This window comes from Cricetulus griseus, chromosome 4, assembly GCF_003668045.3.
Source record: "Cricetulus griseus strain 17A/GY chromosome 4, alternate assembly CriGri-PICRH-1.0, whole genome shotgun sequence".
Classification (NCBI taxonomy): Eukaryota; Metazoa; Chordata; class Mammalia; order Rodentia; family Cricetidae; genus Cricetulus; species Cricetulus griseus.
This window is the reverse complement of record NC_048597.1, coordinates 173,612,920-173,629,636: the sequence shown is the minus strand read 5'-3', so window position 1 is coordinate 173,629,636 and position 16,717 is coordinate 173,612,920. Positions and strand designations below refer to the sequence as shown.

General features: G+C 38.0%; 1 protein-coding gene across 8 annotated transcripts in view; it reads left to right on the top strand.

The window, feature by feature from the left end:
- The window catches only part of Glce (glucuronic acid epimerase), a 68,568-nt gene that overhangs the window by 29,600 nt on the left and 22,251 nt on the right, over nt 1–16,717 (top strand). For all 8 annotated transcript variants that reach the window (XM_027414818.2, XM_027414813.2, XM_035443749.1 and 5 more), the window contains one exon: nt 2,843–2,932. The gene's annotated coding sequence lies outside the window, so the exon portion shown is untranslated. The remainder of the gene's footprint in view (nt 1–2,842; nt 2,933–16,717) is intronic.

Below are 16,717 nucleotides of genomic sequence, written 5' to 3'. Positions count from 1 at the left end.
TTTATGACCACATGTGAGTAATGTAATAATCATTATTGTAAGCTTATAGTACTGCTTCCTTAGTGGAGGTAGGAGTGAAATTACTTGTGAAATCCCTTTTCTACTTAACCGGCTTGTTTTCCCTTACCCTACTTACTTAAATATCTTACTTTCCCTGATAATAAACTCCTATTTTCCCTGATAATAAAAAAGGAAACAAAGTATTGTTTTTCATTTTCAGAATGCTCTTTGTAATAAATTACCCCCTCCCCATTTTCTAATGACTGTAAGTTAAGAATGTGTGTGGGTGTGGGGGCATGTACCTTTGCCAGAACACCTGCACGTGGAGGCCAGGGGTCTGGATTGGGTCTTTCTCTATTTCTCTCTGCCTTCCTTTTTGAAACAAATCTCTCACTGCCCCCAGACATCACCATTTTGGAAAGACTGGCTTGCCAGTAAGCCTCCACCCCCTGTCCTATCTCTGCCCCCCAATGCAGCACTCAGGTCACACCAGCTTTTTTCATGGATGTTATGCCTACATAGAAGCACTTTTACACATTGAGTCATTATTTCTGGCCCATAAGTCAGTCTTGTTTAAAAAGAGCTTTGGGGGCTTATTCAATTGGGGGTGGGAGGCTGTTTTGTCTTTGAGATAGGATTTCACTATATAGTCCTGTCTGGCTTGAAAGTTGTGATTTTCCTGTCTCAGCCCCACAAGTAACAGGAACTACAGGCATATACCACTGTGCCAGGCTAAGTTATTAGCTTAAAAAAAACTAACTTTGTTGCCTTAATACTTGCTAAATTAGTCAGGGTTCCCTAGAGAAACAGAACTGGTAGAATGGGCGCGCACGCACGCACGCACGCACACACACACACACACACACACACACACACACACACACACACACACACACACACACACACACACACGATTTATTACAGGCTCACAGGGTATTATCCTGCTAGTCCAACAATGGTTATCTCCTGGTGGAAAGTCCAAGAATCCAATAGTAATTTGGCCTAGGACATTGGATATCTCAGCTAGTCTTCAATATACCCTGGAATCCTGAAGAAATAGGCTGTAATACTAGTTAAAGAATGAATTTGCCCTTAAGAGTGTGGGCAAGCAGGTAAAAGCTTCCTTCCATGTTGTTTTTTATAAGCTACCACCAGAAAATGTGGTCCAAATGTAAGGTGGGTCTTGTGAACCTCAAATGATCCAATCAAGACAAATCCCCTACAGGTGTGCCTAGCTGATTGGGCCTTAGTTAATTCCAGATGTAGTCAAGTTAACAACTTTGGGTTTCAAACTCATTCCTTACTAGCTTCCTCATAGTCCAGGATTTCACATGACTTTTGTGGAACGTCTCCTGTAGTCTGTGACAGTCTCCTGTCTGTCTTTGCTTTACATGACCTTGATTGTTCTGAGTACAAGCCGGGTATTCCATAGAATGTATCTCATGCACTTTGGTACTTTCCTCATGATTAAAGAGTGGGTTTTAGAAAATAGCAACACAAAGTCAAAGTGGCCTTTCATCCCTTTTCGGGAGTACATAAAGATAGTACTACTTGGAGAAGGTAGTATTTGCTTAGTATCTCCACAACAAAATCTTTCTGTATTCTAGCCTTTGGGAATGAGTTGCAGAATTCAGCCCATACTCGGGCTGGGGCAGTGAAGTTTCATGTTATGGGCAGAGCAAATTGATGAGTATTATTAGGAATTTTCTAAGATTTTCCCCCTGTCATATCAGTATGTATAGTTAATATGTTGACTTATTGTCCAATCCAAACAGTGGTCAGTTTATGATGGTTAGATCTAGGATCTTCTCAACTTTGTCACAGTATAAAGCAAACCACATTTTCTGGGTTTTTGCTTCCTGTATAATGTTCAGAAGATTACACAAGATAATCAACACTTTATTTTGAAACAGGCTTTGAATTAAAAGGTTTCACCTGGTTGTGACCTAAGTGTCAAGAGTACATATAGATTAGGCCATGATATTCAGTAGGTTAGGTGTGCTAAATGCATGTTTTAGAGTATTTTCAACATGTGATAGGTTGTCAGTAGGTAATTCCATCATATGTATGTCATATGCACCTACAATACAGTATTTTGCTGCATTGTTGATCTCCTTGTTTATGCTCACCAGTGGTCTCTGGGCTACCTTTTTCCAGTCTCTGACAGAAATGTGAAGCTTTATTTGTTAAGGTGGACTCCCCAAAGCTATTCTCATCTTCAGGACTAAGTAGGAGGATATGGGGGGCGGTGCTCTGAATATCACACATACATGCACACTTGTGTGCATGCACGAATCTCCATATCCTCTTGGAACTGCTGCACCTCTAACCAGAGAGCAAGCTTCTCTTACCTCTGAGTAGTGATCCTCATTGCCATTGAGCCATAGATGGCTGGGTGAGAATGGAGAAGAGTGTGTGTGTGTGTGTGTGTGTGTGTGTGTGTGTGTGTGTGTGTGAGAGAGAGAGAGAGAGAGAGAGAGAGAGAGAGAGAGAGAGAGACTTCTACACTTTCTTGTGTAAGAAGAAATCTTGTTAAGATTTCCCTCTCCAGTGACAACTAGAACATGAAACTTTTCTTTGGGCTATACACACTTCTGACTGGATGATAACATAAGAAACCAAAATGATGGCCATTCTAAAATGGTGCTTTGTGTTCTGGTCCTCTTATAGGACCTGCCTATTGCCATTTACTTTTCTGGGTCCCATGTATTTTATTTTAGGCATTTCAGCCAGGTCTTAGAGCTACATTGAGTTGGTGGGACAGTTGGAGTGCTGTAATTGCTACACTTTATCTGCAACCAAATCTTGCTGAAAGGTTTTCATTTTCATTTTTTTCTTCTAGGAATTTAATAAGAAACTCAAGTTTGATTCAAATATTTTTTGAATTGAAGCCAGAGATGTATTAGGATTTTGATTCTTTCACTTGTTTAAGGTAAGATTATTTAATAAAATATAATTGTACTCTTACACATTTTCAAACATAGTTTAATATTTATTTTATTAACATACTTTTATTTCTGAGTCTAACTAGAGATTTGTGCCTAAAAAGCATTTTTATGGGTTCTCAAGGCTAGAATATAGCTGTTAATACAGTGCTTGCTTAGCATGCACAAAACACTGGGTTCCATCCCTTGTGCCACTTAAATCAGGTGTGGTGAGGGACACCTGTAATCTGCTCACTTGGGAGATAGAGGCAGGAAAATCAGAAATTCAAGGTTATCCTCAGCTACTTAGCAGGTTTGAGGTCCCATTGGAATACATGAGATCCTGTCAACAGAAAGTGGGCAAGGGTGATTCTTTACCGTTTGTGTGATTAGTGTTTCTTGTAACAACTGTCAGGAAACATGATGGCATGATCACTGAAGGTGTAATATATTGAAAAGAAATGTTTGCCTGGGACAGAAGTGGTCAAATTGGCCCACAGCCTGGCCACTTGTTTTAGTAAATAGTGTTTTATTGGAACATGGCCATATCTAGTCATTAGTTATTGTCTGTGGCTATCTTAGCATTTTGTGCCAAGTTAATTACTTTGAATTTAAATATGCATGTAAGTGTCTAAGTAACTCTACCAAGCCCCATATCCTGAAAGTCCTTACAAGTACCACTTTTCTAGCTAGACATGATGGCGCATGCCTTTAATCCTAGCACTCAGGAGGCAGAGGCAGGTGTAGATCTCTGAGCTTGAGGCCAGATGAGTTCCAGGACAGCCAGGGCTACACAGTGAAACACTGACTCAAAAAGAACAACAAAACCAAATAAATAAATAAAAATAAATGCTAATTTTATGAGATAATTGTTTTTTTTTAAACCAGACTTAATGCCATGAGTAGGTGCATGCCAAGTGCCTATTTATTTCTAAATAATGCTCTTTGTTTTCAAAGCTAAAAGTTTATATAATGCTGGTTTTGTTCCTTGAAAAGAGATTCATCCTAATTATATTTTGCTTTACCTAGTAAGTTTAAACAGAATTAGCAAGACTTTGAGAGAATGATGCTTATCTGCCCCAATAAAGTTAAGTATCTTAGGTTTCTATTGCTGTGAAGAGACACCATGTCCACAGCAACTCTATAAGGAAAACTTTTAATTGGGGCTGGCTTACATGATGATAGTAGACAAAATGGCTTTTTTTGAACAAAGCCATTTTGTCCATTATCATCATGGCAAGGAGCATGGTTGCTTGCAGGCAGACATGGTGCTGGAGAGGTAGCTGAGAGTTCTACATCCAGATAGGCAGGCAACAGGAAGGGAAACGGAGACACACTGGCCAGGCTTGAGCATCTGAAACCTTAAAGCCCACCCCTAGTGACATACTTCCTCCACAATGCCACACCCACTCTAACAAGGTCACACTTCCTAGTAGTGCCACTCCCTATGGGCCTTTTCTATTCAAACCATCACAGTAATTTATAGCACATGGAGTTTTAAATGAAAATATCATAATATAAAAGTACATTAGTGAGCCAGTTCCAAATTGGTGGATTTGACTAATAGCAAATCAAAGATGTTTGCAGGAAAAAATATATAAACTTCATTTGCTTGTTGTAATTTCCTAAACAAAACAGTATAACAACTGCTGACAAAGCATTTGTATTGTAACAGGTAGTATGTGAGTAATCTGGAGGAGATTTACACTATGTGGGAGGATTTATGGAGGCTTCATGAAAATACTGTGCTAGTTTATAAAAGGGACTTCAACACATGGATTTTGCTGTTCTTGGGTACTAGATCTAATTTAATATGATTCCTAAAATATAAATGTTTAGAAACATTAGAAGAAACTAAAATTGGAGTTGAGAAAGTCTGTAAGATATATGCTGCATTTCCCAACAATCTCCAAAGAGCTAAAGAAAAAAAAAAAACATATTTTAAAATCTAGCATATAAATTAGAACTTGCAACCTCTGTTAAAGAAATATCTATTTTAGACATCAAAATCTAAAGAAGAAAAATAAAGATTTGGAAGGAACTCATTCTAGGTAATTTATTAAAACTAAACTTTTTGTAATCTTCAGCTTATAAAATAATCCACTGGATTTGAAATAGCCTTCCTTATGTGACACCCAGCCTGAGAGGATATGTTTGGTTTATGATGGGTTTGTATGTGATATCTGTGTTTGCTTTGCTCTTAGAAAACAAATTTTAAACTTTGAAAGAAAGAAATCAGGAAATTTAAAGCTTCTATAGTTATATAATAGTTTGTTTTGTAAATATTATACTAAGTATCATTTCAGTTACTAAGCATGTGTTGAATTTCTGAATCTCAGCTAATAGTAATACAGACTTGTATTTTCTGATGCGTGATGATTTGTTTACAAGAAAACTGTTTTGTCAATAAACTCATTTTATGTGAGATCAATAAACCATTTGTATGATGATTAAACCACCTTTATATTAACTATATTTTATTCTGTAGTAATGCTAAAATTTTAAGATTAATGACTTTATGTAGAATTGTCAATTTAGTTCTTAACGTTTTTTTTTATTTTACTAATGACATCTATAGTACATTTAATATGAATTCATCTATATCAAGTATTAGCTCACTGTTTCTAGCATATTAGCTTCAAATTAATAAACAGAAAATATTTCAAGTATGGTAAAAAAAAATGTATAAGAAACTGTCTTGGGGTATAAAAGCCATCAACCTACATAGGCCTTTTCCTTAAAATTTGATAAATATTAATTCACATTTGGTAAATAAAAAGCCCAAAGTAATAAAAAAATAAAGAATCCAATGACTTAGTATTCTTTTAAAACATTCTAGGATAAACTAGATTATACTTTGTGTAGGTGATATAAAAACAAATATGAATATATTTGTTTATTCCATCTTGTGTTGAAAGTAGTAAGTAGTAGCGAGTAGTAAGCTCAGGTAGCAAGTTACAAAGGCAAGCACAGCCTTGGAATTTGGAAAACTTGAAATCAGCAGTTATTATAGCCAGACTAGTTGTGTGACTTTGAACAAGCCACTAAGCTCTTATTCTTTTTGTCTGTGAATTAAATCATTAGAGCTTAGCTTCTGGGATTAAATCTTATTTGTTGTACTTTTGTTGTTTCTATTTGTGTGTGTGTTAAAATATGCATAGCATGAAATTTGCTGTCTTAGCCATTTTTTAGTTGTATAGTCTAGGGATTCCAAAGGTTATGTATGTTTCTCCACAGTTTTTCATTTTGAAACTTTGTACCCAGCATAAGTCCCCAGTAACTTCCCCTGGCAACCACTATTCTTTTGTCTCTTTGTGCCTTTCTAACTACTTCATTATAACTACTATAAGTCATATAGTATTTGTTTTCTGTGTATAACTTATTTCATTTAGTATAATGCCCTTAAAACTGATCTATTTTATAGCTTTCTTCTTTTTAAAAAAAAGTAAAGGATATCCCACTGAATGTATTTGACCACATGAATCCATTCATCCTTCATTGGATACGTGGGTCGTGTCTATGAACAACAATGCTGTTGTCAACTTGGGTGTACAGATGTAACTTTGAGATCATGTTTCGGTTCATGGTCTCATTTCACATCTCAGTTCAGGGAGTGTATTGAAGTACAGACTTGTTAGGCCATAGGGTGCCTCTGCTTTCCACAGTGGTGGCTGAGCACAGATTTCAGCAAATTTGGGAGATCTGGAGCTGTATTTTTTCCCCACACAATCTCTCCGCCCCTTTCAAAGGAAGTGTGGCCTTGTGTGGACTTGTTAGATTAATGTATCACTGTAGAGGTGGGCTTTGGTGCTCAAGTCACTCCCAGTGTCCAGTTCACTTCCTGTTGCCTTTGAATCAAGATGTAGATTCTCCAGCACCATGTCTGCTGCAAGCCATCATACTCCCAGCTGCCATGCTCTCTACCATGGTAATGATGGACTAAACTTCTGAAACTATAAGATACCACCTCAATTAAATGCTTTTCTTTATAAGAGTTGCCATGGTCAAGGTAATCCAGTATGAGGAGTAGGGTCCCAAAAATGAGTAAAAGAGTCAGAGACAGCCCCTGTTCCCACTGTTAAAAGTGCCACAAGAGGACCAAGCTACACAACTGTCACATATATGCAGAGGGCCTATATCAGCCCCATGCAGGCTCCCTGGTTGTCAGATAATCGGTGGGAGGAACTGAGAGGAGAAGAAAGAGGGGAAACTGGCTGGGATGTAAAGATAGATAGATAGATAGATAGATAGATAGATAGATAGATAGATAGATAGACAGACAGACAGATTTATTAGATTTATTTTTAAAAAGTTTCAGTCTCTTCACAGCAATAGAAACCCTAAGACAGTATTCAGTATGCAACATTAATGGATATGTTTCCAATGTGAGAGCCTTTAGGAGATCACTTATTGTCTATATCAGAACCCTCTTGAAATAGATTTGGGACCTTATTAATGCAGAGGGCCTAGAAATGGATTTTAAAAACTAGATAGATGCTTTGCCTTTCTACCACATAAGGGCACTGTTCAAGGCTGTTTAAAAATGGTCAGACTCAACGAAAGTAAAGCAATAGTTGGCAAGGGCTATGTTGCAGTGAGAAACAGGGAGTTTATGTGTCTTATGGGTGGATGTAAAGTCTCAGATAAGCAAGAATAAAAGGCTTTATGCGTCATTGTGCTTATATATAACAAATACTGTGCTGTATAATTAAGAGGGTAAAATACAGTGAGGACATTTTCATTCATGTTTATAATGAATAGAACCTGCTTTTTAAAATGCAGTCTTTCATTGAATACTTCACTGAAGTTAAGCATACAAGATAAATATACTCATAACTAATTTAGAAAAATACACCATTTTTCACATCTCTAAGGCAGAAAACTATGATCCTTAGCTAGGACAAAAATCAACCAGTAAAAAGAGAGGCAACATATGGTGGAATTATCGGATACAGACATTAAGGTAGCTATTACAAATGTACTTCTTATGTTCCAAGAGAACAGAGGAAACATGAACATGCTAAGGAAAGTGGAATTTATTTACAAAAAGAGACCCAAATAGAACAATATCTGAAATGGAATCAGCAGCATGTTACATATTTCAGGAAAAAAGGGAAAGTTAAAACCTGAAGACTTGACAGTGCGTGTATCCAGATGGACTACCAAGATCACTGGTTGCCTAGGCTTGGTATCTGGAATCCATATGGTAGAAGGAGAGAACTGAAATTGTTCTCTGACCTCTACGTGTATATCATGGCACATATGCGCCAACACATAAACTCTAAATGAAGTGTAATTAAAAATACTAAATGAAACACCAAGAGAAATATTCAAAGAAAGAAAAGAACACATCACTGTGTCACTGAACTATAAGATGTTATCAAACAAATTAACAAAGTATAACAAGTTATAGATGGAGATAGGGAGACAGAAAAAATAGTTCAAATAATGGCCAAATATCACTATGTTTGATGGAAGAATTTAGTGAATAACACCACTTTTTGAGTTTCCATACATAGCCAGAAAAGTAAAATCTTTGAAAAAGAATTGGGGTAGAAAAGGGAGAGGTAGAAAATGGGTGTCCTGTCTTCATATTCAGTATGTACTTTAGATTTCTTTTAAAATTTTATGTTTGTAGAGAGATAAAAATTTGTCTCCAAGAAAGAAGTACAGCTTCTATCATGAATGTTTACCACAGCCATACTCTTGGACTGTCTGAAAGCTTTAGCTGCATTGCAGTTGGTGTAATAGAAAAGGAAGATTTGTGTATCATGTTAACTTTTGATTTCTTTCTTTTTTTTTTTTTTTTTCTCTAGACAGGGTTTCTCTATCCTGGCACTCACTCTGGAGACCAGGCTGGCCTCGAACTCACAGAGATCCGCCTGCCTCTGCCGATTAAAGGCATGCGCCACCAACGCCCGGCCACTTTCGATTTCTTAATGTCTGTTAGTCTTTGAAATCTAAATTTACCAAATGTGAGGAGTAATTTACTTTTCAGTGCTGGAAATCTGACCCAGGGCCTCAAGGCCTCAAGGCACTCTAGGCTAGAACTCTGCCACTTAGCTGCATCCCAAGTCTGAGTAATAATTAAACTTCTGTCTCGAAGGAACTGTCTTTTTTCTTTTTCTTCTTTCTTTTCCTTTCTCTATTTAGCATGAAACACTGTATAGGTTGTGTGGTAGAATTTATGGTAGGGAGAGAATACATCCAAGTCTGTTTGAGATATTTGTGATGCCTATACAAATGCAAGGAAGTGGTCAAGAATGTAGTTGGGGGGAAACAAGATACACTTTTGTTTTTGTCTAATACTTAGGTTCAACTTCCAACTCAATAATCATGTTGATGTAAACTGTTTACATAAGTACCAGTGAAATAGGGTCTAAACTTTTAGATTATGTGTTATGTATAGGAAATATATTTCTGTACATTAAGGAATAATTCTTACATGAAATTTGACATCTACTACAGCTGTATTACTTAGCTAAACAGAATTTCTGCACTGTAGTTTGCTTTCACTTCAGATTTTAAAGCTGACAAAATAACATCCTTCACTCAGCATGTGGTGAAGCCTTAAATAGGAGGTGGAGGAAAATCCTATCTTGCTGCAGTAATCCAATCCAGTCACCTTCCTGTTTGTTTGGAAAATTGTTCATCTGGGAGAGCTTAGCTTAAATCTTACTTAATTCACATTTATGGCTGATAAAATTTATGTTCCTGACTAATATATCATTCTGTGCAAAGGCAGATTGTAGTTTTTCTCTTGATTGCCATTCTTACCAACTTTATGAGATAATAAAAATAATAGAAGCTTAAAGAAAAGAACGCTTTTCAGGGGAATATGAACTCTGATTTTACAGGTTGCTTATTTGGGAAAATGTCAGTAGATTTTTATTAAATATTTTATTAAATGAATTGATAGATAGGTGAAGATCATTCATTTTACTGGCCTTAAAAGGCATAACTTGCTAAGTATTTCCCTCTTTCTGCCTACTATGAGTGTCTGCTGTGTGATAGGCACTAAATGGAGGCGTTCAATTTATCTTGTAACTATTTCATGAAATAGATATTATATCTGATTTATAGATGGGAAAAAATTTTAGGAAGGTTATTTATATAGCTTTGTCTATCTTGGGGCTAAAAGATGGCTCAGTTGAAGACAGACTTTTCTTTCCTGCTTGCAAGTTTCCAAATAACCAACATGGAGACTTAATATTAATTACAAATGCTCAGTCGATAGCTCAGGCTTATTATTAACTAGCTCTTACATTTTAAATTAACCCATATTTCTTATCTAAGTTCTACCACATGGCTCATGGATTGTTACCTCATTTTGTACATGTCCTTCTTCCTCTGTAACTGGCTAATGACTTCTCTGACTCTACCCTTCTTCATCCCAGTATCCTTAGTTTGGTTATCCTTCCTATACTTCTTTCCTAGCTAGTAGCCAATCAGTGTTTTATTAGATCAATTCAAGTGACAAATCTTTACAGTGTACAAAAGGATTATTCCACAGCACTCAGTGGTTAAGAGCACTGGCTGCTCCTGCAGAGGACCTGGGTTTGTTTGTTAGTACCCACATGGTGACTCAAGCTGTCTAATTCCAATTCTAGGGGATCCACATTCTTCTGATCTCTGCACGTATAAGGGTGGTCCAGACACTAATAAATAATTCTAAAAATAAAATTGCTTTTTAAAAGATTGCCTATCTTAGGAAGATTAAAATTTAAGTCTCTCAAATCCCAAACCTTGGGTATTTCTCAAAATATACAATCTATCTTTGTTCATCTAACCTGTTTAACTAGTTTATTTTCATAGTAATTTTAAAAACATAGTGTGTGTGTACGCACGCACCTGTACATGCCATATTAGTGATGCATGCCCAAAATTCAAGCAGTTAGAAGGCTGAGGCAAGAAGACTGGGAGTGCAAAGCCACCCTGGGCCACATAGTGAGACCATCTCAAAACAGATAGTTTGTGTACCTTTATACAAGGCTAATTTTATCTGTTGCTTAAAAAGTCAAAATTTTTTTTTGAGGTTCTTGGATTTGAACTCAGGGCCTCATCCACACTAGGCAAGTGCTCTACCACTGAGCTATATCCTCAGTCCTCTTACTCACTATTTTGGGACAAAGTCTACTAAGTTGACTCTCAACTAAATCTGGCTTGAAGTATAATTTGTGTATAATAAAATGCACCCCCTTTAAAGTATACAGTTTGGTGAGTTTTATCATTTACCACCACAACAGTCAAAATATAGAATATTTTTATTGCCCCAGAAAGTTATTCATGTTTTTTTGTTCCATCCCCCAATAGATATCTCTTCTAGCCACTGCCAGAAATAAATTTATGGGTAGTAGAAAGCCTTTTGTGTGTAGTTTCTTAGAATGTTTTGGAGATGGACCCATGTTGGGACAGGCATTAGAATCTGTGTCTTGCTGAATTGTATTCCATTGTACACATGAGCCATTTTATCCTGCCAGCAGTTGATGGACATTTGGATTACTTCTGGCTTAATGGCCATCAGTGCTCATGTATAACCTGTTTAGTTTTAGATTTGTTGCTGTTGTTGTTTTTGTTTTTGTTTTTTGAAGCAGGGTTTCTCTGTGGCTTTGGAGGCTGTCCTGGAACTAGCTCTTGTAGACAAGGCTGGTCTCGAACTTGCAGAGATTCGCCTGCCTCTGCCTCCTGGCTAGTTTTAGAATTTCTAATAACATTTCTCTTTAGTGGATTTCTTCAGTTTATGTCACCTAAAATATGTGCTACCTCATTGAAGGCTCAGCCCTCTGTTGGAAATTTAGGATAAAAAATTCTCCTGTTTCTAAATTTTGGAGGGCAAATGAATGACATTTGGAACATAAATTTTTAAAAGTTTAGCATGCTCTAGTACTACAGAGATAAATGATCAATGAAATTCTGCAGAAACATAGTATGACAAACACTGGATTAAAAGTTTTAAATTGGCTGGGCCACGCCTTTAATCCCAGCACTCAGGAAGCAGAGATGGGAGGATCTCTGTGAGTTCGAGGCCAACCTGGTTTACAGATGAGTTCCAGGACAGCCAGGGCTACATAGAAAAACTGTGTCTCAAAAAAACAAAACAAAAAAGTTTAAAATTGGAGTTTGGCCTATAATTTGGCTTTAGTCTCCACCTGTATCATTTATTAGACTTCTGCCTATGCAGTTTATTAGGCTTGGAACAAATTATAACTTTGAAAAAATTAGTAACTTATTTGTGGTACAGGAGACCGCTTTCTGAACATAACTCCAATAGCTCAAACATTGAGATCGACAATTAATAAATGGGACCTCCTGAAACTGAGGAGCTTCTGTAAAGCAAAGGACATAGCAATACAAAATGCCAGCCCACAGAATGGGAAAAGATACTCACCAACCCCACATCTGACAGAGGGCTGATCACCAAAATATACAAAGAACTCAAGAAGCTAGCCACCAAAACACCAAACAATGCAATTAAAAGATGGAGTGCAGAAATAGAGAATTCTCAACAGATGAATCCAAAATGGCTGAAAGACACTTGAGAAAGTGCTCAACATCCTTAGCCATCAGGGAAATGCAATTCAAAACCATACTGAGGTACCATCTTACTCCTGTCAGAATGGCTAAAATCAATAACACCAGTGACAATCTATGCTGGAGAGGATGTGAAGAAAGAGGAACTCTCCTCCATTGCTGGTGGGAATGCAAACTTGTACAAACACTTTGGAAAGCAGTATGGCGGTTTCTCAGGAAAATGGGAATCAGTCTACCTCAAGATCCAGGAATCCCTCTCTTGGGCATATATCCAAAGAATGCACATGCATACAATAAGGACATATGTTCAACTATGTTCATAGCAGCATTATTTGTAATAGCCAGACCTGGAAACAACCTAGATGCCGGTCAACTGAAGAATGGATAGAGAAAATGTGGTATATTTACACAATGGAGTACTACTCAGCGGAAAAAAACAATGGAATCTTGAAATTTGAAGGCAAATGGATGGAACTAGAAGAAACCATCCTCAGTGAGGTAACCCAATCACAAAAAGATAAACATGGTATGTACTCAATCATTTTTTGTTTTTAGACATAGAGCAAAGGATCACTAGCCTGCAATCCACACTGCCAGAGGACACCAAGAGAAGATTGCATAGTCCCTCGAAGAAGGGGATGAGGACAAGAACCCCTGACCAAATTGGAGCCTGGGGGCAGGGAGAGGAAGGAGAGTCTTTATGCAGTTACTGTTCAAAGCAGAAACAGACACCCACAGCTAAGCACTGAACCATACTGCTGGAATTCAGTTGTGGAGAGGGAGGAGGGTTGAGCAAAGGAGCCAAGACGGGGATGGAGAGACCTGACCTACTGATAGAATGGAGACCCTAGTCATAAAATTGGGGAAACAACATTGGACCAAACCAAGCCCTCTGAATGTGGGTACCAGCTAGGAGTCCAAGACAGTCTACAGGTCCTCTAACAGTGGAGCCAGTCTTTATCCCTAGAGCACAAATGGACTTTGGGAGCCCATTCCCTATGGAGGGATACTTTTGCAGCCCAGATACAGCAAGGAGGGCCTAGGCCCTCCCCAAAACAATATGACAGACTTTGAAGGTCCTTGGTGGAGGGCCTCACTATCCCTGGGGAGGAGTTGGGTTGGGTGGGGAACATTGGAGGATGGGAGGGTGAAGGAATGGGGGGGGGATGGATATGTAAATATGAGTAATTAAAAATAAAATTTTAAAAAAATACATGCTTTCACCCAGAAAGAAAAAGAAAAAATTAGTAACTTATTTGAAAGAAAAAATAGAATTCTGCAGTTTAATCCAATTCAATCACCTTCCTGTTTGTTTAGAAACATTTTCACATTTCCATGGGTACATACTTAATCTCATTTAGTCCTAGACACTTTTGGGGTGCCAGTGAGAGAGCTAGTACAAAAAAAGTGATTGGCAGCGGTAGCAAAGCCTGGATGAGTCAGCACTTGACTCCATGTCTGTGTTCTTATCTGGAAAGTGGAGCCACCCACTTCAGAGTTCAGAGAAGAAAATGTGATGACTGATAAGGATTTGAAACTGCTGGTCTCTTCCTCTTCCCTTTTGTAAGAAGCTCCCTAGTCTCCTACTCACTATTCTGTTGAATATTTATTATTAAGAAAAATTTATAATGTTATATTTAAAACACTTTTTTAAGTTGCAAAAGATTAGGCCAGGTCACAAGGCTGGTACTACAGTTCCCAGGGTAGCATTGATGGGAAGTGGGAGACCTTTAAGAAATGAGACTTTATAGGAGGTCTTTAGATCCTTGGGACATGCCTGCCAAAGGACCTGTGGAACCTCAATCACTTCTCTGTCTCTCTCTGCTATGCTGTGAGCAGTCTGCCAGACACTTGGCCCTGTGACGATGCACCATGCTCATCTAAGGCCCTAACAAAAGAGGCTGCCTAATATTGGACCAGAATCTCAAGAATAAATCTTTACTTTGAAAGTAGCTTGTCTCGGGTGTTTAGTTGTGGTAACCCGAAACTGACAATGTTGCTTGATGTCTTTTTTACCATAAATTATTAAAAAATATTAAAAAAGTAGGAAGTAAAGGAGTAGTCCAACAATAGGTTGTTTTTGCACGATTTCCATTATGTTCTACTTTTTCTGTATGATGCTTTCTGAAGTACTTCAGAAATGCTTCCCATTATGTCTATATCAAAAAGTTTCAGAGTAATTACATTTAAAAAATCATTTGAGGCTCTGCTTTCCACATACAGATTCTTCCACATAACTAAGGACTCCACGTCTTTAATATTTTAAAATTGCTAACTTGGCAAGGTGTTATACACCTTTAATCCCAGTACTTGGGAGACAGACTTCTGATGTTGGAGGTCAGCTTTGTCTACAAAATGAGTTCCAGGACAGTCATGGCTACACTGAGAAAACATGTCTGGGGGTGGAGGGGGGTGTGTTTAAAAATTGCTGTAAACCAGCTTGATGAGCCTTCCTTGTGTCATTCCTGTCTCACAGGATGGCACCAAACTTGAGGAAAGATGTTCCTTGAGACTTACTGCCATCAGCTACCTATAGAACTTCCTAGGAAAGCTCTCACTTGTACTCTGAAGTTCCCCTGTTCAGGAAACATGCAGTGAAACACATCATTAGGCTCTTTTTCTTAGCTTTCCTAATGAGTGGAGAAATTTTACACAGCTGCAAAGGCCTCCAACTCCTTTCTGAACTGATTTATTTCCATAGCTTATGTTTAGTTTAACACATTGCTTAGAAGCAAGCAGAGAGCCCTCTTATATAAGTGCTATACAATATTTCAAAGAAGTATTTAGCTCCACTGTAGTGTTGCTTTCTGGGTACAGAGCAGCCCTTTGCTCTTAGTTCCTTATGCTGCCACTAGAGAATGTTCAGACCTTAGAGACTCTTGAGTAGATCTGCCTTTGAGAAACTGGTACACGGTGCTGCTCATTGTCCCTGAACAAACTGTGAGCAAATTATTCTGCTCTTACCTAGTTAACAGAAATATATAATGATCTGGAACCACATAATATGATACTGTGGCCTGGTGGAGAAAACTTAACCCTTTGAAGGCAGATAAATATTAGTATAAATTCTACTGTATATATATATAGCACACGGTATATGGGGAGTGTATTTTTTCTGTAACTTTCCCTCTCTTCAAAAATGAAAAACAGCCTTTCTGATTTGTTGATGATTTTTTAATCCAAACATGCCATAGTAGACAGAGGTAACAGGATTGCTAATGTATGTGGAGTGCTGCTGGTGGTACTCAGCCCCAGCTTGGGATGATGGGATGATGAGGTTGCTGTGCAGTGACAGCGTAGTAAAGTAGATTGATAGGGTGTGTAACTACTCACACTGTGCCTAGAGCAGGCCAGGCCTTCTGGGTTTCTAGATCAGATATATTTCAGCCTACTACTTATGGCCAACAGTGACTATTGTGGCAGGCATCAGTAGCAGCAAAATATACAAGTCAAATTTGCCCTGCACCTTTGGTCTAGAGAATGCCAACAGATTTCTAACAATCTCAGAAAGTCTTGGCAATTATAGTCTAACTAAAATGTTCTTTGAAGTATTGTACAGTCCTTAAGGACTGCTTCTAAGCAGTGTGTCAGTCTAAGCATATGCTATGTAAAATTAAAATGATTAATTGAATTCATATCTCACTGTATGGCTGATACGAATTCAGTATAATTGAGATGTGAGAAAAGAGATAATGAGGAGAAAGTGGTTTAGTTTGTGCACTGGAAGGACTCCCTGGTGAGAGGGTGTGGTAGTCAGTCCACTGGCTTGCTCCCCATATCCATGTTCTGCTTCTCAGTCATTGAACTCTAGTGGTTTTTCAACTTAGCACATTGCTGTCTGGAACAAAAGGTATTTCTCAGCCTTTCTTTCAACTTGAGGTGGCCATGTTGCTGAGGTTTAGCTAATGAGATGTCAGAAGCGTTATGTGAAACTGAAAGGAAGTCTCATTAAAGGGAACTGATTCCATGCAGAGAGACACTCTCTTGCCCTTGGGCCTTTCTGCTGCTTCCTGGGCTGCAATGCAGACATAAAGATGAAGCTTCAGTAGCTTTCTTGGGTCATAGGTTGATAGAAAAAGATTAAAAATGGCTATGTCCTTGATGAGCATGTAGCTACGTTCAAAGCTTCAGACTGCCTACTTTTGGGTTTCTTTTATGTGAGTAAAAAGTAACAATGGCTGGAACATGGTGTCTATTTCTAACAGCATAACCCAGTCCTCACAGTCAGCAGGGTAGCTGGGCACAGGTATCTGATTCTCTCT